Consider the following 20811-nt stretch of genomic DNA (forward strand, 5'->3'; position numbering starts at 1 on the left):
GATTACTGCCTAGGGACTGTAATAACATAGCCCAGTTTGGGTGCAGAAAATCACTAATTATGCTGTCAAGATAAAGTATTTGATAATAATACAAAACTAAACGACTGTTTGGAAAAGCTGATGGTGGTAGTGTTGGCAACTGATGTAATTCATGTGAGCTATACAGCAAATAATCTGAAGCCTGAAATTATTTTTTTTAAAAGTTATGGCCAAGTTTTGTTCTTATTTTAGTCACTTGGATTATTGCCTGTTATGCTTAAGACAGGACATTTTCTGAATGCATTTAAAGAAACACACACAACTCTAAAAGTAATTAATAGAAATGGCCTGAAAGTCCTCCAAGAAGCTTCACAGCCCCTGAGAGCTGCTGCCTCAGAGCAATTCCTTTTTCCATCTGTAAGACACTGAATTACATTTCTGTTTTCTACCTTCTGTGAAGAAGAGCCATGCAACCATCACAGGGAATCAACTTTCCTGACTCAGTGTTACTGAAAAGATGAAATTAACTATCTCAAAATCAAAACAATTAAGTAAAATAATTTTTTCTCATCACCATGTCACCAAAACATTACCAAATGTGAACATGGATTGTATTCTGCCCTCTCTGGGTACTTCGTGACAAGCTTGACTGACTTACGTGGAGCAATCCAAGAGGATATTTTCATCTCCGCTAATCTGCTTTTCCATTTTGCTGGTTACCACCTCACAAAAGTGAGCACAAACAATGTTTCAAACTGCATGGCAGATTATTGTAAAGAACTGTTGAGTTTGGGATTTATTTCTATTGTGTATTGTATTGTGTACTGTCTTTGTATTGTGGTTGTGTTTGGCTTTTTTTGTCCAAAATGGTAACCCTTGGGAGAGGGACAGATTAGGCAGGAGGGCAAGGTAATGTCTCTTGGTATGAAAAGACAGACATTTTCTGGAGACACTGTTCTGCATTACATTCTCTTGCACCTCAACTTGATGGCATGGTAGGTTGGATTTCAGAGACTCCTGTTCATCCTGCTACTGCCATTGCTAAACCAGAAAGTTATGAATACAGATTCCCTCAACAGGAGGAGTGGCAAGTGCAGGAAACTTTGAGAAGTCTGGTGTATTCAAAATCTCAAGGAAGGGCAAAGGACACGGCAGGATTCAACATGCTGGACAACTAAGGAAGACGAAGATTTCAAAGCACTTTTGAACTGTAGTAGTTAATCAATACTTTAGAGAAAGTAAATCTGTGCTAAAGATTCAGCATTTTAAATTAAATATAAGGAGCTCTTCTGTAGTAGAACCAGCAAAGGCCAAAGAGCGTTCTTAATCTCTCAAGGTTAAATAAGGAATTTCAGAAAAATCAATCTGTCCATATCTTACATGTAAAAAAAATCAACTAATGGACATTTTGCATCTGTCTAAAAAATAAAAATTCTTTTAGATATTCACGTGAGTACAAAAATATTGATTCACATGAAACAAGGCTATTAGATTGGAGTATTAATGTTCTCCAGTATGGTTCAGATTGCATAAACACTTGATAGATAAGATGTTTTCATCCCTTGAGGTAAACAAAAATAAGAAAAAAAGACAGGGAAGGAAGACTGTTTTCTAAGTTTGTTGATGTCCATGAGTTCTGGGACATAGTAAAGAGAAGTTCCTGTCTGTGGAGTGCAGCAGCCCGGTGCTTGGCTGCTGGCTGGAGTTAAACCATGACACCAGTTAGCTTCATTCCCTCTTATCCTCCTGTCATACACGGTCCCAGAGCAAAACCTTTTCATCCAATGAGTTCAAGCCCATGTGTGCCTTTAATTTAACTTTGCTTTTATTTGGCTATCTCCTACAGCTCTTCTAAGATGAAGAGTGGTACTTACACTCAACACTTTAAACAATATGTTACCCTGTTGTTACACCAAGTTTGAGTGAAACCAGTAAGCCTGTTCAGGGTGGTGAAGAGAAACATTATATAATATGGTTCAGCTTAAGTTCAGTGGACTAAATTGGTTAGACAAGTCATCAATCCACAAATTAGAACAGATAATTTGGAGCAAGGATAGAACAGTGGCTATTTTTGCTATGGAGTGCACTGTTGGATTTTTGTTAGAAATTGTAGGTATGTACGTACTAGTGTCAAAAGCTCTGAGGATTTTTTGTCTTAAGACTGTGAATAAATGTGGCTGGTCACAGCACAGTGAGGATGCTCTTGGGAACTCTTGGAATAAGTAAAGAATGGTGTCTCCATGACATGATAACACCTATTCCATTTCTTGCCAAGGAAACAATATAATAAATTCTGGCATTAAACTAATGCAGTTTCCTCACAGCCCTAAACACAGGAAGCCTTTTCTTCTTCCAGATATTCAATATTGCTGTTAATAGCATCTTTAATTTCTACAATGGGACATATTCCAGAGAATTCCAGTCTATCTCCATGGAGCACAGTCAAAGTGTGACCAGCAACCTGGCATAAAGAGAAAAATTGCAGCCAAGACCACTACAAAATTCCTTTGATCCTATACAAAAGGGTTGCTGCTACCCACAAAGAACAGAGAAAGTCTGATATCCTAGGGTTTTGTCCAAGATCTTCAGCTTCAGAGCTAGAACATACTTTATTTGAACAGGAAACTCCTAGGGACTGACATGTAGATACTGAATATGGAAATACTGTGAATCTGATATGTGTGCTGTCAAATTTGATCTGATCTGATCCTGTCCATCTTTTGAAACTCAGTTCTGCCAAAGATCAGGCCAACTGGGACAATTGTGTATACTCTACTAAATGGCAAATACGTTAGGTTCAAATGTGAATAGTTGAACCAGTAGCAATTGACCAGCACCTTTGAATGAATTATAAGACCAAAAAAACCCAAAAAAACCCAATAACTCAAACAAGCAACAAACAAAAATCCAATGCAGAGGATTGATAACTTTGTTTCCAACATGGCTATGGCTGCTAGCATTTGTGATTCTTGGGTTTATCCTGTGTAGGGCCAGGAGTTGGACTTTGATGATCCTTCTGGATCTCTTCCAAATCAGAATATTCTGTGATTCTGTGATTTATTAAAACAAATACAAAAAAAAGAAAAAAAAAAAGAAAAAAAAAAAAAGGAAATGTAACAGTTGTCTACTGTGACTGACTGTACTCTCAAAAAAGACTTTTTTTAGGTGTTAGACCATACTTTCATACTCCTTTTGGCTAAAAAGAAGTCTGAAATTCCTCACTAGTCTGTGTTAACTCATCCCACTTATTTAGAGACTATCATGCTGTATTTCTAAACAATGAAACTTGCAAGCAAAGACATAATGCATGTAAATAAGAAACTAGTCTCTCAATCAAATGTATTTTAAAACAAGAAAAAAATGAAAAGCTCTATCACTGAAATAATGTTCTCTGTGCAGCCAAGTATTTAAGGCATCTTGACAAAGAAAACATACAACCTACTTACTTGGATATATATATATATATCGGAATTTCAAAATTAAAATTTCCCTAAAAAGAAAGGAGAATTCCAGTACCATAGAGAGAGACTTTAGAACACTTTATTGGAACAATGAGCTAATTCACTTAGTTTATTTTCAGTTAATTGTTTTTTAGCATAATATATAAACACAAGACAAAGTTGAATTTCACATTAAAACAATAAAAGTTTATTCCTGGAAAGAGGGAGAGACAGAGCCCCAAAAAAACTCTCTGAAAAAATTATCAAGTTAACAACTTTTAATTACTTCAAAGTTAAGAAGAAGACAATGTCCAACACTAATTTTTCAAGAACAACTGCTGCCAAAGCACTCTCATTTCCTTTTGTAGGAAAGTATCAAGCCCCTTGGATAGGGCACACAAAGTACTTACCACATATTTGATTTTAGTAGACCTTTCAATGTTGCTTAACCTCAAAGAAAGATTGAAAAGGAATTAAAAATGGTAAAAGCAAATAAAAATCTGTTTCAAAGAGAAAGGGGACAATCTGATACCAGCATTCATGGTGAACAGGGATAAATGAATGGGCTTCTGATGCAGTAGGAAGGATCACAGATATGAATCAGAACAGCTTTTCAACAGTATAAATTTTAAACTAAAGAAATGGCCTGCTTGAGGAGGGAGACTTTGGGGGGAGAGTCCACCAGCAGAGATCTTGAAGAATAGACTGAGTGAAGGAGCATCATATACATAACTGACCCTGCATGGGGCAGAAAGGGTAAATGAGCTCTGAATAAACTCTCAAAATCCACCTTTTTAATGCCATTTGCATATATCTACATTCTTTAAAAGCTCAAAATCCAAGAGCCCAACAGATGAATAATTTATTACTTAAATCTCCAAATCAGACAGCAAAAGTATTGTATCATCACTAGTTTTTCTGTTCCCTGTGTATAGTGTATTTCAGTGGCTTAACTGATGAGTCCCAACAGTGTCACAGCAGGAAGAACAATCCACTATGCTAAAGTTTTTTCACCTCCTCTCTTCCAGAGACAGAACGTAGTACTGGCAGCTTCAAGACCCCAGAAATACTATTTCAGGCTCATTACATTGGGGAAAAAAAAAAAAAAAAAAAAAAATTCACTTACCTGTGCCATCATTGCAATGTTGTGTTAATGGCAAATGGTGTAGGATGGCACAGAATACTTCCAAGGTAAGAATTTAAATTCACTGCACAAAGAAGCAGTTGTCTCCATCTTCCCCTCTGTGCTCTGTGACAATTCTAGTTTCTGCTCTCATTAATAACTACCATTTTGTCCTCCAGGAGTCCCATGCTTGACTCATCCCTACTTTCATCAAGCATCATCTCCCCTCCTTTGCTCTACCATATCATTATCAAAATCTCTCAGTCAGTTCCGCCATCATCTCCCTCTCTCCCTCACCCTAACACATTCTTATTTCTAGTATCACACTCCCTGTTGCTCCCCTCTCCAAATGACCATGCCCTCACTCACACTGTTCTTCCTGCATTTGTTCCAGTTCTTCTCTGGCACATCTGGCTTCTGATCATACTCAGAGCTGTGCCATGAATATGGCTTTGCTTGTGCTTCCACACCATGCTGCCGTCCTGAATGAAATGCGAGCCAGTGAGAGGCTCCACTTCAGGGAACTTTCCAGCTCTCACGGATACTGGGAAGCTCTGAAAATGTGGGCAGAGTAAATCTCCCAAACAGAACAGGGCACACACAAGTGTGCCTTGTGCCTTGTGTGCCTTGAAAGTACTGCTAAAAATTGTGTGTCTCCTACAGCTTGAGGTTTACTCATGATCTTTCAGCAGAACATTCTGGATCTAGCCGGAAAGTGAAGAAACAGCCCTACTCATATCTACCTAGAAAAGACAATAGGCAACAGTAACTGCCTTTACTATACTTATCCTTCACCTGCAAAGGATTTATTGGTGTGGCGTCCACCTCGACTAAAGACAACCTCTGCCATCAGTCACTTGAAGAACAATTGAAGAAGCTGAAGACTTTAGAACACATTAAAACAGACTAAAAACATTATGTTTTTCCCACTGTAAAGCATGAAAACAAAATTATCCAATGTCTAAAAGCACAACATTGGCTCTCAGATCTTTAGATTTTGAATATAAGATTATCCTTTCAGCAAAACTGTCTGGTGCTGATATCTCATCCACTATTCCAGAAATGTTAACAATTTCTGTATCCATTCCTATCAACTTTGCCCCAGGTAATATTTGTTTTCCTGCCATCTTCATCTCAATTCCTAATGATATTTCAGCTATCCCTTCAGGTCAAATCATCCTGCTGTCTTGATTTTTGAGAAAAATACTAAGGGTTTTATGAATGACCAGCTAATTTATCACAGGGTTTGCTGAGATTAGTAGAAAATCAGAATTCATTACCCCCTTTTTCAATACCCCTGTACAAAACCTAAACTCCTGACTCCCCCTTTCCGCAGACACAGAGGTCACAGAAGGAGCTATATCTCATGCTCCCCTTTGGCAGAACTGACCAACTGCTCATCCTTGACAGACTGGTTCTGGGAGCAGATGTCCAACTGGACAGGACTGTCCTTCAGCCTTGATTGGACTGGAAACTCATGTATACATAGGAAAACAAAAGACATATTTGCCAAAGCTGACAGGAGGGAAGTCACAGATGTCCATCTGTCCCCCCATCATAAACAGTGTACATAACACATCCATCTCAAAAGGTGAGCGAGAGAGGGCCAAAGTCACTTGACTGTTACGACATATCTTGAAGTTATATGAGCAGCCATAAAGGCAAGCACTGGGATGAATGTGAGACAGACAGTCAGAGGATCAAATGGAAGTACAGACAGCACATCAGAGGTGATGAGTGTTTCTCTTTGCATTCCTCTCTCACACAGATATTTCTTTTCAGCTTGCCTGGCTCTTCTGTGCAACATGATCTGTGCAGCATGAGTGGGTGACAGGAACATCTCCTCGACTTGTGACAGAAACAGTGAATTCCAAGCTCTCTCTGCACCTGTGAGCCCCAGGTGTCTTAGTAAACATTTTAATTTAAATATTTAACAGTAACAAAGAGTAACATACAGTAGCTGTGTACAGTATGCCCTCCTTGCAACAAAACCTTACCCCTGTGATTGGCTAAGCAAACACACGGCTGGTTTGCTGCTATGGTTCTCTCTTCCTAATTGCTTCAGAGTCTAGTTCTGGGGTCATTCAAGATCTCAGTGTAGTCAAAACACAGCACTTGTGTTTATAACGAAGAAGCTTTCTTTAATGCAAATTTTCCTAATACCTTATTCTTTTATTTATATAATCCCATTGAAGAATTTGAGGAATTTGTTAGCCTTAATCACTTTAAAGTCAGACTTACCTTAAACACTTCATCTCCATTCCTAAATCTATGTTTCTAAACTATGGGAGTAGTCTTACTTCTTATTACATTTCCCTGCAGCCTTCCAATAGATACAGTATTTTCCTTCCTTCCTGTGGCTCTTCTTATATTCTGTCCCACAGCCTGCTCTTACTTAATTCAAGTTCTTCTGAGCTGATCCTAAATTAATACTCTCTCGTAATCATGGCAACTAATAAGCTATTATAGTTCTTGACAGACTGACTCTGACATACATTTTACTCGATTCAGGCTGTGACTTCATTCTGAACGCAAAGAGACATTCAACCAAGCCTGCGTATCTAGGGGAGCTGTTTCCTCTTCCTGTGGTTTGTTGCTATGGCAAGCGTGTTGCCCTGGGGGTTCAGCTGAGGGCTTGGCTCTCACGGCGCTTCCCAGCTCTCCTCTGAGCCCGTGTGGGGGAGCCTCCAGCAGATGCAGCCCGGCGGTGCTGTGATGCAGATGTAACGGGGCCAGCGCACAGAAGCCGCTGCTGCGCTGAACTTCTTCCCTGTCTGCCATAATCAGGTCGTACGACACCACGGCGAACTGCTTTTGAAATAGCTGGGTATGGAAATGTACGAGGATTAGACGTCACTGTGTCCGTGCAGCCACAGGCCGCAGCCAGCACGACCCACGGCTGACCCCGCGACGCCTTGGGGCCCCGCAGGCACGGCTTCCTCTCCCTGCAGGGCCGGACACACGCTGCCCCGTGCCACGCTCTCGTGGTCACAGGGCTTCGTCCAGTGTGCCTGTTGCCTAATTGTATTAAAATGCTATTAATACTATTATTAACAAAATAAATAAATAAATAAATAAATAACAAAAAAAAGGATTGGCGCTAGGCATGCCCCGCGTCGCGGCGGGATGACGTCACCAGCCGCGCACGCATCCCTCGGCCGCGCCCGGCTGCCGTGCCGCCACCAGAGGGCGTCCCCGCCTGCGGCGCGCGGCCCCGCCCCGCCCCATTGGCGCCCACCCGGGGCGGGCCCGCCGTGTCACGTGCTCTCCCGCTCCCGCCCGCCCCGCCAGACGGTGCTGGAGGACCTATCCCATAATGCTCCGGGGGCGGCGCGGGGCGGTCTGGAGGCGTGTCTCTCTGCCGTCGCGGCACCGCCTCTGCTCGAGCGGAGCAGCGCCCCCGCCCGGGCCCCGCCGGCGCTGCCGCCGCGCTCCCCCGGCCACGCGCGGACATGTGGCGGCGCGGCGGGCGCTGAGCGCGCGGGGCCCCACGAGCCCCGGCGGCCCTGAGGCGGCGGAGCGGGCGCGGGCACCCGGACCCGGACCCGCCGCTCCCTGCCTGGCAGAGACCGCGCCAGGGAACGTAGCGGCGCCAGGTGAGCGCGGCGGCTGTCTCCGGCCGCCTCCCTCGGGAATTTCTGCGCGGCGAGGGGAAGTTCTCGGGGCCGCGGGCCGGGGCCGAGCGGTGGCTGGGCAGGAGGGGAGGGCAGGCGGGAGGCATTGCAGTCCCGCTTCGGCCGGGGCCTTCGCCCCCGCGCGGAGCCCGCCGGGCTGGGGCGCTCCCGCCGCTCCGCCGGGCTGGGGCGGAGTTTGCTGCCGGCTCCGGCCGCGTTTTCCCCCTTCACTCCCCTCCCCACCTCTCCTCGTCGCCCGAGTCGTGGCGCCGACCGGGAGCCCGGCCCGGCCCGGTGCTGACGCTCGGTCGCCGTGGCGAGACGCGGGTCTGGCGCCCACATCCGCCGGCCCCCCTGGGGCGAGAGGGGAAACAAAGCGGCGCGGCCGGGGCGATCCGCCGGCCCCCTCCGTGCCGAAAGCTTTTGTGAAGCCGCACCGGGAGCAACAGCAGCTCTGCCCGTTGACCCATGAGCGGGGCTGAACAAAGATACGGCCCGCGGAGCACCGCCGTCCCTCTGCTCCCTGTGGGGCGGGCGCACGACCGGGCGCCTGGAGCTGTAAACACCGGCGGCTTTTGCTGGAGGAGCGGTTTCTGGGACCTTAGAGCTGTGGAGGAAGTTGCACGGAGAGGCTCAGCTCAGAACCTAGCTCTGCTTTTGTGCTGATGTGGGACTGCGACTTAGATATCAGCAAAGTTGTGCAGGGGAGCGCTGGAGCCTGGAAGTAATTTACCGAGCCAGTGAGATAATTTTCAGTTTTCGTGTTTTATAGTACATGGTGTCCTAGTTTCTTCCTTTTTTTTTTTTTTCCCTTTGGTGAGTATTAAAGAATATTATTAGCTTGCACCCAAAGTGTAACTCATCTTTGACAGTCTATCTCCACGTTTATAACTTTAAAACAAAGCTGTATTGTTAGGACTAAAATTGGTCCCCTCCCTCTCACTATGTTTTCCTCTTAGACTACTAATTAATTTTAAATTCTTAGGAAGAATGAGATAACAGAGAGAAAGGCCAGATAGTTACCGTATGTTTAGTATCAGTAACTAGGTGCTGTTGGCAAAGAATTATTTATTTAAAATGTCAAGAGACAGTTAAGGCTGTGCCCATCTAAGTAATTATTTTATGATGGATTGGAATGTCCCTGATTCTTGAACCTCTATTTTAAGTTTGTAATTGTATAGCTTCGGTAACCTTAAAGGGGAATCTAGCTAACTAAGTGTCCACTGTTAAGTTTGTAGATCACTAATGTGTGGGGGCTTTTGATTTTCTTTTCAGTGGGTCATAGTTTTAAGTATAATCCGACTTAAGGTTTTACTGTGTAGGTATTCAGTTTCTTACACATGGGAAAATCATTTTGTCATGATTTCATTTGCTCTTAGCATAAATAAGTAATAGGCTTCTTAAATGAAATTACAGTGACAAAAAATTTGCTGTTATTTGGTTGATTATACGTGATAATCTATGTCTCTTCTTTTTTAACTGGAAAAGCTGTATTTGGTAACTTAGAATATTAAAAGAAAATGGTTAGCATCCTCTTCAGTGGCATGGAAAATACTTGGAAATGATCCCGAGTACTTTTTCAAATGTTTTCTTTAACATTTCTAACATTTCCTTAACATTTCTAGGAATACAGTGTTTGATTTTTTATTTCCTGAGATAAGATGAGACATATTTGAGGTGGGGATGGCTGTTTAGACTTTTAGTCAGAATATTAAATCTTTTGAAGCTTTCTTTTCAGCAGTTTACATTTGCTGATGTGTCAGCTTTGAGTGACAAATGACACAAATAAGAAATATGTCTTTTTTTCATGTTTCACTGACCTTAAAGTCTGTTTTGGAATGAGCAGGGCAGGCAACACCTTTGTGTCGGTGAGGAAATCTCTCTTCCAAATGGTCATGGAAGAGAATGTTTTTTCTGACCTTCTTGAATAGCAGTGATCTTGGGTTGTTGAGTAATCCTGGGTATAGCTTACCTCGTATTTGGATTACCTTTGGAAACACTTTTCCAGGTATATAGTGAGTATTTTGGCCCTGATTTTTATGGTTCTCCATCGCATGTGAAGGCTGTTTGTTGCGTGTGTGAAGGTTGTTGAGTTTGACCCACCAGGCAATTGTAAGTTTACCTTATTCTCTAGTTAGTCAGCTATTGCATTGGAAACATCTAGATGATAAAAGAGTTCTCTGTGCTCTCAACTGGCTGTAGTTTGATGCAGTTCCTGCATGGCTTCTAGCCCCTGGTTTTATAAAACTTGTAGACAGTTCTGCTCATCATACATGATTGTTCTTCTCAGGTTACATAGATCTATTGGTTTTTCGGTTTTATCCTGTTACAGGGTATCTTTGCAGGATCTTCAGTCTTCCACTGTCCTGAGTACTAAAAAAGCATGTGCAAAAACTTTAAATTACTTAAGTGGGTTTTATATAGTCATTAAAGGGTAATTTTTCTTTCAAATGTCTTTAAACATACTTTATATTAATAGGGATGAAGAAACCACTGCTGGTAAAAGTCTGAAGGGCTGACTTGCCATACCTACACCAAATTCTTGAAGCTTGGCTTTCTGTCAGACTGATGTTCAGTGTTCAGATTTTCTTTGCCAATTAGTCTAAGGTGAGGGAGAAAATTTGTCTTTCCAGTTAATACCTATACAAACATGCAGAGCAATTCCTCATGATGGCTAAACTGACTATTCAATGCTGTCAAGCATTGTTATCAGTTTTTCTGAATAAATTCTTAAATGGTTATGGTTAATCTGGTCAACCCCTTAAGGATGAGGTAGATTTTCTAAATCTTGACAGTGTCCAATCTTTCTGCCTTTTTTTAATTGTGGCTTTGACATGCAGTGTTAAGCATCCTCTGTATTCATCAATGCCAGAGATCTTTAAATGCATATGCTTCAAAGCACTTCAAAGCAAGGGCTACTTTGTGGCTCTGAATGTAGACACATATTGTTTCATCTGTTTGTACTAGTCCACCTTGCCCTGCAAGGCAGTGGGCTTCATTGGAGAGGGTCTGTGTACAGTGATATTGTATCTTCCCTACTTGTTTAGTCTCTTTTCACCCAACAGATGATGTGGACACAATTTGCAAGAAAGTTGCTTTATTTTGATACCATGAACTGCTTGATTCTCTTGTGTAGGAACTTAGCTACAGTCCTGAAGTAGCAAGGGAGGGCTGTAGCTGGAAGATGGAAGGTGAATGAGCCTTTGTGTTTGCTAAAGCTGCAGCTCTGCTGTCTCAAACAGCTCTGTTTGAGAAGTTTGTCACCTCTGCATTTGGCTCTGGTGAAGCACCAAAGGCATGATGGGGGTGATGCCTTGGAAGGGCTCTTAAAGGTTGAATGTGCATAATCTGTATTTAAGTGCCCCACACCAAATCCAACAAGTAGTTTTTCTCTGTTGGGAGCTTTTAAAAAATCCAACCAACCAACTCTGTTGGTTTAATACAGCCTGGCTTTTAGTGGGGGCCAGGGAAGCCACAGAGGCTGCTTCTGAGTGAGAGGCTCCACAAAACTTCTACTGTGTCCAGCAGATCCAATCCCTGAAGGCTCTGACGATGGACATATTGGCTGGCCCAAACAGAGAAGTTATCAATGCCTCTGTGATAACATATTTAAGAAAAGAAAAATCTGTGCACACTCTTCTCTTCTGAGGAGTGATTAGGTAGCCACTGGGGCCATCCCGGCGCCACAAGTGGCCGTGCGGCCAGTGCCATGCAGCCGGGGCCAGCGCCAGGAGCACCCATGCAGCTGGGGCTATCTCGGCATGGTCTGCAGTAAACTGGGCTTGCTTGGGCACTTTTAGCCAGCTGTGCTGCGGGCAGAAGGGCAGGGGCAGCAGTTTCTCCTTTTCGGCATAAAGAGAGGTGCTGAATGGAGCCAGCACCACAGCGGCCGGTGCTGCCCACACCGTGCTCGAGGAGAGCATGTGGCTGACAACGAGGGGCATGATGAGCAATTCCCTGATGCGGAGCCCAGATGGGATCAACCTTCCAGCACTACAAAACTCTGTAAGAACTTTCCAATTGATAGAACTTGAGAACAAAAGAACCTGCAAATGACAGTTTTCTTCTGAGTCAGAGAAAAGGTGAGGGCATGTGAGGAGAACAGCACTAAGGTTGATGAAAGAAGTTCTCTGGACCTTGGAGCTGAGATTTGTCTACAACCTGTGGTGAGGACTATAATACAACAGTTTCCCTGAAACTCATGAAGTACATGGAGGGATGCAGAGGTCCACTTGGAGCCTGTAAGAATAGATGCTCGTGCTGGAGCAAGATGCTGAAAAGCTGTAATCTAGTGAGAAACTCAAACAGAGAGTGAAAACTGTTGCTTCTGGGGATAAAGGACCCTTGCTTCCAAAGGAGAGCAGTTCATTCTCAAAAGTACACCCCATGAACTAATGACCCACGAAAAACAGTTGTGAGAAAATGGTTTGCCTGTGGGAGGGACCCACATTGCAGCAGATTGGGCAGGACTGCTACTTGTGAAAATTAAAGCCAAGCTAGAAAAGTTCACAGAGAACTGTCTCCCGTGGGGAGGACCCCATGGCACAGCAGAAACCAAACTCCTTTCCCTAAGTGAATTGAGGAAAGATATTAAAAAAAAAAAAAAAAGCAAACAAAAAACAAAAGGACTAAAGAATCTCATGTTTTGTCTCTGTGCTGAAGGTGGGAAGGAAGGAGGGGATGGAGGGAAGAAAAATGTTTTCTAAAGGTTTTAGTTCTCATTATACTATTTTAATTCTGTTAATAAATTTTCTTTGTACCATTTAAGCTTATTTTGCCCTTTAGTGTTTTCTCCTAATCTTTATCTCGGCCCATGAGCTCTTCAGGTTTTCTTTTCCCTTCCTCTGCTCAATTGTAGCAGAAGAGAGTGAGTGTATAGTTTTCTGTGGGCACCTGGCTTTTAGCCAGTGTCAAACCATGACATTAAAAAAGACACAGAAAAGAGGAAACTGCTTCTTCTTGAAAGATTTAACTTTTCTATGTCCTTTTATTGCAGCGCATCATTTCCTAAAGACTTGCAGTTGGAGAAACAAATTCAGTATAACTCAATGTGGAAGTTGTCACTTCTAAACTTGGGAAATTGTTAACTTCACAAAGGACAATCAAAATACTGCATTTGATTTATTCAGAAAACAAATGCAGACACACTTGTGTAGGCATTGTACATCTATGTCTTACATTTGTGTATGTTGTGCTGAGTATTTTCACCTATTTATTTTTTATTAGCAAGTTACACTATCTCACAAATTTATTTTGATGAAACAGTAGTATTGCTCTTTTTTTCTTCCATGATAGCACATAATTGGAATTTGAACTCAAAAATACTCTGTCATAGCAAAAATGAAAAAGTAACATTTTAATTTTATGGTTCTGTGATTGGTGGTATTTATTCTTTCTGAGATTTTCAGATTTTGCATTTGCGTGTGTATATATGTGTGTGTATGTATAACAGAATATGTAGTGAGAATTGGGAAGTAGAAATGTCTTTGAGTAGCTGTTTTCTAAAGCCTAATAGTGTGGTAAATAGCATTATCTAATCACTTTTTCTAAAAGACACTAATAATAATGTCTCAATGCATTTTTTTATTTAAGGATTGGTGAACTCACATTAAAATGCAATGGTTAGGGGTGAAAGTACTGCTTAACCGTGATCTGCCTTTGCAGATACTATTTGTGAGTAAACTTGAATAAATTGAGTAAATTTGAAGTTTTTTCAAGCTAGTATGAAATTCCTTGGAAATACCAATTGAGTTAACCCTTGTTTTCTCTCTACTTACCACCTGGCTTTTGTTAGACTGCCAGCAGTAATAAAGAATGTGAAATTCCAGTGTCTGATAGAAGTCTTCATCTCTGTCTGTATCTTTAAATAGCAACACAGGCCAAAATGGGAGCAATGAAACTTGTGCTTTTCTTGCTATGCCACAGGAGAGATGGAGACACATGAAAATGAGTTGAACTAATATTAAAAATCTGGATGTTAAGGTAGAATCTGAAGGTATGCATATGGTCTTAATTGGTCTGCCTGCTATTCAGAGTGAGTAACTTCAGAAGTTCTGGACATAGGAGGGACAATTAAATTCTCTGCTTTCCATATAGCTACTGAATAAGCACTTTCTATACGCAGTTTTGCTTTTTTAAAAATGTTCTTGGTATATCAGTTGTTAGGTAAGAGGTGGTGACTGTCATGGATAGATGGGTGTAACAAAAAGTAATTTGGAGTCTTATGAAATAGCTGGAGAAAATCAATCTGTTAGGACTGCCTTGAGCTCATTGGAGTTTGGCTTAGAGATGTTACCAAATAAAGACACCTATAACAATAAAAGTCAAGTATATTCTTCTCTTTAAACCTATGAAATTGTGATTTTTAAGATGCAGTTTCATCAGTCCAAGCAAGAAAGGTACCTTATACAAGTCTTGGATAAGTTTTTGGGTTCCAGTGGTTATTTTGTGGCTGTTATTCTGGCAAGAAAATTTGAATGACAGTGGAGTTCCTCATTGTGGGGAGCTTCTAGCATTGTTGATATGGAAAGCTTGAAGTTCTTTTTGAAGGTTTGCAATGGCATAGAATAATCAATTATAACAAAGCCTATGTTGGTCACTTAAGAATTCACAGTAAAGTACCACTGTGTTGTAGACAGTTTCTTGATGCCATATATATGGTGAAGCGAAAAAGGTGATTAGTGTAACTGTCTATTAGACTCACTTCACAAATTGGAAGGAAAGGTGATGGAGTTCAGGTTGTATTTTCAAGCCCAGATCTGAGGTTGCCATCTTGCATTAGTAGTTTGTGTTACCTTTCTTTGCATTGCTGTTTTTGTTAAGGACTTTTTCTTACATACCTGTCTTCCGTTTCTGGCTGGGGTTTCCTAACTTTATTTAAGCTGTCCTGAAAGTTACTGCTGAGTAAGGGCTGTGAAAACAAGATCAACAGTAATTGAAACTGCTTATTCTCTGTCTATCTACTACTTTTGAAATGATGTCCAATGCATTGTTATTCTACAGATATTGTAGGAGATTTTGTACAAAATACGATTACACTTGAAATTATTATAGTAGTCATAAATCCTTCTCAAGCTCTCTTTTCCCACAAATGCAGCATTTATTTTTGTTGAGTTTTTGTAAGAGGTTAGTGTAGGTCTTTGACCTGAGCTTATGAAATTCTGTTATTCAAAGCAAGAAGGAGCTTGAGGACTGTGTTTTTGGCACCATAGTTTTCATCTAGTGGTTTTTTTTTTTGAAGTGTATGCCTTGGAGAGGCAAAATGTACTTTTAAATGGATATGTTCTTTTCTTTCTTTTGTTTGTTTTTGACTCCGTATATTTTACTCGTAATCTGAAATTTCTTTTTGCAGAAATACAATTTTTTAAATCATGAACACATCATAAACATGATGCAAATCTAAACCCTTGATTTGATGTTAAAAGCATACTTTTGATGATACAGCATACTTTTACTAGAGGACTCAGATTCAGGGTATTTTTATCAAAGCTGTGTCTATTGTTCTAATCTCCTGTAGTCCTTTTATTTCCCATGTAAGTTAAACCATAAAGTTATAGGAAAGCCTGTGCATGATATAAATTTTGTTAGAAGAATAGCCTTCATTTTGAAGGGTTTCAACATGCAGAAGCTAAAAAATATTACTACTATGGTTTAGGTAAAAAAAAAAAAATAGTGGTAGTCTGTAGTTGGACAATTGCATATTGTTTCTTCCTTCGCTGCATTTGTCCTTTTTGTCTAGAGATCAAGTTGGTTCTCTAATTACCTACCACTCTCCTTCTGTTGCCCCATTACTTTTTGCATCTTAAATATTCTTCTTGCTGCTGTCCCATAGCTTTTCATTTGAGCTCAGTCTTACTCCATTGATTTTGCCCATCATTTTTCCTTTCCCTGATAAAAGGTCTTAGTCTTCTCTGCTTCTGTATTTGCTAGGTCTTCTAGTTCAGCTCCCACATCCCTGATGTTTGAGTCTGGCTATTTGGGTGTGACTAGGATGGTATTAAGAAAAATAAAGATGGTCTTTTTAGTTTCTTTAGCATCAGAGAGATGATTGCAACAAGTCCTGCTGTGTTGCCATAGCACTGGCTGAAGTATGCTCATTCATCTTGTGGGAATGTTGTATGTGCTGTGTAGCAGTGGGATAGGAACTTAAAATTATTTGTGTATGCTAAGCACAGATTAAGTTTATGAGGGGGAAAAATTAAATGCAATGACTAGCAAAGATTCATTGACTAAATGCAAACTTTTTTCTCCCCAGATCTGTGACATGGCTGTATTTGGAAGGGTTACTTGTGTGGAAATCATGTTCTTACTCACAGTGACCCACTGCCAAATATCTGTTCTTTGGTGGAAAGCATGAAAATACTAGTGCTTCCAAGCGGCTAGAAAAAAGTACTTTAAAAAAAACAAACCCTGTTCTTGGAAATGGCTGAGCCATTTTTGCTGACTTTGGTATGTAATGGTATCCCTTCCAGCTGCAAAAGTATGCATGTGACTAAGGACCCTAAACAGCAGAAGGCAAGGGCCTGAGTTTAGGCTGATTCGATTTAGTTGCTTGAACCATGTGCACTATGACAATAGCACCTAATGCCTAATGAGCTCCTGTTATTTGTGAATCCAAATTTCACCCAGTTTAGTCACAGACTACTTAGAAGAAACACATAAGCGCGGAATTCTACATTTTGTGAGAGCGTGTTATGTACCCTGTATTCTCTTTCATCTTTTTTGTATTATGGTAATTACTACAGTATTTTTATGTTTTGTTATCAGGATATGAAATGATGTGACTTAGCCAGTGGCAAACACATGTTTTTACAGGGCTGGTTGTGGTGTAGTGCTTTTTCTGTTGAGAGTCTTATCATGCATGTGCATGCACAGGAGAAACAGCAGCACAGTGCACATTGCCTTCTGTTGAAAACAGTGGTTTGGAAAGAAAAGCAAGGTGGGCTTGTAATTTCCGTTAATACACATTTCATCACCTTGTATCAGTCTTTAGAAGGTTTTATTCATCCTGTCTTTGGTATAAATGAAGCTGTTTTTTCCCAAGGGACTTAACTACAGCTCCAATGAATGTTTCCTCCTTATGGCTATTGTGAACCCAGCCATGCACTTCTGTAAAGATTAGGTCTAGGATTGTTTTATATAATTCAGAACATCTTTGGAAAGCAGTGTTATCAGTGCAGACTTATTGAGGAGCTACCCTGCAAAATTGCCTTAGTTTAGCATGTAGGGAAGCTGCACGGCTTTGCCCTCACTGCTTTTGCATTGTCAAGAGCTGACAGAGGCTTGAGTAATATAATTTGTCCTCTAGCAGAGTAGGAAAGGGTTTTCCCACAGATTTGAGAAGTGTCACTAAAGAGCCAGCTGGGACACAAGCATAACTTTAATTTACAGTTTAGAATGATCAGCTGGGAACATATACTTTGAATCAAATGAAGCTGCACTGTGACAACTAACCACTACGTGCCTTTTTTGTTTTTATTGTGTTTCTTTCTGACTAATAAGTTTAGCTTTATCTAGTTTTTGGTCTGCAAATTGACTTTACCTAAATACAGGGCCATCTTGGTTGTCAGTGGTCACCCTGAAGCATACTGATAGTATAGAGGTGCCACTTAACTGTACTTTGACATGTAATGTCACATGGTCTTATGGGCTATAACCTCACAGCTGCTGCCAGATACTGAAAATCTTGTGGGATAATTGGCGTACATTGACTTGTGGAGAAACCTGCTGAAGTACACAGTTTATTATCACCCTTTAAAACGAGTTCAGGAGAGATCCTAAACTTCTGCTATCCATCCTAGTAGAACAAAATGTTTTCTAATAGACATGCAGAAAGATGAGAAATGAAATTTGCCTCCTGTACTTAATTGCCCGTCGGTGCATGTAAAGTAATTAGTTCAGTACCGTACTCAGAACTGCTAACTGCTGTGCAAGCTTGTGATCAGTTTTCCTCTATGTCTTCATGAGCTCCCTCAAAAAATAGGGCTCCATATTGTGTGACAGCATGGTGAGAATTGATGAATACAGAGAAAACTTCTGTGTTTTTGACAAAGAGAATTAATATCTATTTGAGGCTTTAGCTGTTTTGGTCAAACATCATATATTTTGTGGCTTGCTGGAAGCATCGGTTTTTATATGGATTGTCCCAGTAGTTATGTGGATGCTCCTGAGTCTGGCAAATCAGCCATCCCATGTGTGCCGTCTCTGTGGGGAAGGAGGGATGATAACAACAGTATTTCACAAACTTTGGTGCCTGGTGTTGTTTTAAGTTAGTTACTGCTTAAGAATGATTGATTGGCTTGTTCTTTTGGGTGGTTTCTTCCCAAAAGAAGGGAAGGATGGGATTTGGAATTTTGCTGAAGAATGATGGCTTTATTACCAGTTAACTTTCTGGACAAGATTTTTGAGTGTCATTTTATTACTGCTTGTTACTGTTCTGTAACCTACATCCTCATTTTTCTTTATTACTAGCTAAAAACTAATGAGAGCTGGTTACTTGTGGAACGAAGGGAACATGAACGTTGGTGGACTGGGAGGCCAGCTGCATGACTGGGATTCTGAGATTGAAGGGATGCTTCTCCCATGTTTGAGTTTCCTAGTATAGAGAGAGATAGGAAGTTTCTTTATAGGTTCCTATTGGTGATAGGATCTTGTTTGACGTCTGTTGAGTAGTAAATCTGTTGGTTTAGATTTCTTACAGCTTTGGTAAGTTTGTACTAAAGAACATTATATGGGTTCCATGCTGTTGCTAGAGATATTAACAGTAAAGTGTTAGTTTTACAATGTAAGTATGTTGCCCTTTTTTCAGGTTGGTAATCTGCCTGGATCTGTATTGTAGTGAAGCTTTTTGGATGGTGACTTTTCTAAGTAGAGCTAGAACTTGGTTATTCACCCTTACGCATCTGAGTAACTATGATGAGTGTTCTTCATTTAGTAATCATAGAATGCTAAAGCAACTTGGGGATCAGCATAAGATGTCAAGGCACAGAAGTGGTTTTGCTGACATTGCTAGGCTACCTTTTTACACTGTCCAGTAAACAGAAGTCTTTTGCTTGCGAAACTCTAGAGTTCAATCTGATTTGTAGCAGCACTTCAACACCCAACATTCTGTAGAAGACATGGTGTCCCCTACAGTTTATAGAATATTCTCAAATATGTGGGGGTCTTATTAGATGGCATCTTTCTTACTACCCTTTATTTTTTGCTTAAGTTTTGCAGGTACTCTTTTGTTAAACTTCATCAAGAAGCACTGCCTATTTCAATTATTTAACAAGAAAAGATCTGTACTGCAGGTTTAGAGACAATTTATAAGCATTACACATAGGAAGGAGATTACCTTGTGTGTGTGTGTCCACTGTAAGGTTCTAAGTCTTTCTTAAAACTCCTGACTTTCTGGATGGTCAGACAGGTTACTAAATGATAGTCTGCACTGCATCTGAGTCACTGGAGCAGTTCTCAAGCACATTTTGATGGAGTTGTGCCTGCATTCCCTGCTTAGGAGGCAGTTATGGTGTTGTCCTGTCCAGTGCTGACTGGACATGAGTGTTTGCAGCTGCTATTTGCATTGTTATTGTTCAGTGGGCCACAAAAATTAAAACATTGATTCAGGGACATAGCTATAGCCACAGCATCTCTAATTGAAGTGTGCATGTCAGTATCTTGCTGCTAGATTATGGAAAATCTGAGGATAATATCTACTGTGTTGCTTTGGGTGGGATGGCTTTGTTTTTGTTTTGGGTTTTTTTGATGTTGTTGTTTGTCTTTTTTTTTGTGTAGGGAAGGGGAAGAGCAACAGACAGCAGTGTACTGTTTAGTGTGGTATAGTTCTAGCCATTTGGTTTTGGTAGTTTTCTCCTGTGACTTTACCTTGCATTTTCATGGACCTGGCAGCTGATCTAGATAGATACTGCTGTGTCCTTGAAGGGAGTTTGACAGCAAAGTCTGAGCTTTTTTTGTACCTTACCACTGCCAAAAGGGGAATGCCTTTTTGTTTCTTCCCTCCCTCATTCTGTCACTTGCAATGTCTTTGGACACCTATGGCTCTTAGTGAGTCTGCTCACCATCACTAGTGGTGAGAAACATAGCTGCTTCTTAGGGTGGCAGCAAGCTGTTAGATTAGCTCAGCTCTCTTGGGTAATTTCATCCTTAGAGGGTCTGGAAAGAGTCTTTGAATCAGCAGTATCTCCTTGCCTGAATAGCAGTGATTCTTTCCAAGACACTGGATCTACATGAATAGGCTTAAACCACCTATAGAAAAAGATTTCTCTCTTTATTCCCCAAGGCATAGCACTGGTCTTTTTCTTTCTCCTCATCTTTGTTGGTTCTATTGCATTTGATTTGGGAATGCAGACAAGGTGCAATTTGAGCTTACAGAGAGTAAAGATCCTCTTTAAAAGCCTGCTTTTGAGTGTCACCGTCAGTTCTATTCTCACTAATGTGCTGGGCCAAGAGATTTTACTGCACAAAGGAGAAAATCCAGGATAAGTGCTTCCAGATTCCCAATGTAGCCCTCATTTATTGAAGGACAAACATTACCCAATTGTCACTTGAAGCAAGTCTACTTTCCAGGCTCTTCTGACAAATCAGAAGTTTTTCCAAATAAAAAAAATTAAACAACTGTGAAGGTTCTTGATGTACTTAAACAATACCCAGTAAT

The 20811-nt window shown here is 41.0% G+C and overlaps 1 protein-coding gene across 3 annotated transcripts in view; it reads left to right on the forward strand.

Annotated features, from left to right (window-relative positions):
* The first annotated feature begins 8016 nt into the window (after nucleotides 1–8016).
* Nucleotides 8017–20811, forward strand: part of SCAF11 (SR-related CTD associated factor 11) — a 50240-nt gene continuing 37445 nt past the window's right edge. The window contains exon 1 of one of the 3 annotated variants that reach the window (XM_014248977.2): nucleotides 8017–8138. The gene's annotated coding sequence lies outside the window, so the exon portion shown is untranslated. Of the gene's footprint in view, nucleotides 8139–8518; nucleotides 8897–8953; nucleotides 8973–20811 lie in introns of those variants that run through there. The other 2 variants (XM_014248979.2, XM_014248978.2) reach the window with 2 other exon arrangements.

The sequence above is a fragment of the Pseudopodoces humilis genome, chromosome 5 (genome assembly GCF_049639895.1).
Source record: "Pseudopodoces humilis isolate 2021_Gansu_Grassland_sample_001 chromosome 5, ASM4963989v1, whole genome shotgun sequence".
Taxonomy (NCBI): domain Eukaryota; kingdom Metazoa; phylum Chordata; class Aves; order Passeriformes; family Paridae; genus Pseudopodoces; species Pseudopodoces humilis.